This window comes from Cebus imitator, unplaced genomic scaffold, assembly GCF_001604975.1.
Source record: "Cebus imitator isolate Cc_AM_T3 unplaced genomic scaffold, Cebus_imitator-1.0 Scaffold61, whole genome shotgun sequence".
NCBI classification, from domain to species: Eukaryota; Metazoa; Chordata; class Mammalia; order Primates; family Cebidae; genus Cebus; species Cebus imitator.
The window spans coordinates 8,901,376-8,902,348 of record NW_016107376.1 but is presented as its reverse complement, the minus strand read 5'-3'; the positions used below and the strand labels follow the sequence as shown (position 1 = coordinate 8,902,348).

General features: G+C 38.1%; 1 non-coding gene across 1 annotated transcript; it reads right to left on the bottom strand.

Annotated features, from left to right (window-relative positions):
• Positions 1-481: 481 nt before the first annotated feature.
• On the bottom strand, positions 482-622 carry LOC119471431. Its single transcript, XR_005200484.1, has one exon. It is a non-coding gene; the product is annotated as a U4 spliceosomal RNA (small nuclear RNA).
• Between the last annotated feature and the right edge of the window lie 351 nt (positions 623-973).

Below are 973 nucleotides of genomic sequence, written 5' to 3'. Positions count from 1 at the left end.
AAAACCCTGTTAGATTTATTTATTTATATTTTATTTTTATTTTTTATTTCAATAGGTTTTTGGGGAGCAAGTGGTGTTTGGTGACATGGATACGTTCTTTAGTAGTGATTTCTGAGATTTTGATACACCCATCACCCGAGGAGTGTACACTGTACCCAATGTGTAGTCTTTTATGCCTCACCCCCACACCCCTTCCCCCAAGTCTCCAAAGCCCATTGTGTCATCCTTATGCCTTTGCATCCTCATAGCTTAGCTTCCACTTATGAGTGACAACATACAATGTTGGGTTTTCCAGTCCTGAGATACTTCACTTAGAATAATGGTCTCCAATTCCATCCAGGTTGCTGAGAATGCCATTATTTCATTGCTTTTTATGGCTGAGTAGTATTCCATGGTGTATATACATGTGTGTGTGTGTGTGTGTGTATGTATGTATGTATGTATATATATATAATTTTCTTTTTAAAAAAAAATAATTCAGTTTCCATAGAGACTATCAAAAATTGCCAATGCCAACTATATTTCAAATCATCATGGCGGGGTATTGGGAAAAGTTTTTAATTAGCAATAATCGCACCTCAGATAAACCTCATTGGCTATGATACTGCCACTGCGCAAAGATATATAACGTTTTCTTTACCCACTCGTTGATTAATGGGCATTTGGGCTGGTTCCATATTTTTGCAATTGTGAATTGTGCTGCTATAAACATGTGTATGCAAATATCTTTTTTGTAAAATACTTTTTTCTTCTGGGTAGATACCCAGTAGTGAGATTGCTGGATTGAATGGTAAATCTACTTTTAGTTCTTTTTTTTTATTTTGAGATGGAGTCTCATTCTGTTGCCCAGGCTGGAGTACAGTGGCATGATCACAGCTCACTCCAACCTCTGCCTCCTGAGTTCAAGCAATTCTCCTGCCTCAGCCTCCCAAGTAGCTGCAAGTACAGGCATGCACCACCATACCCAGCTAAT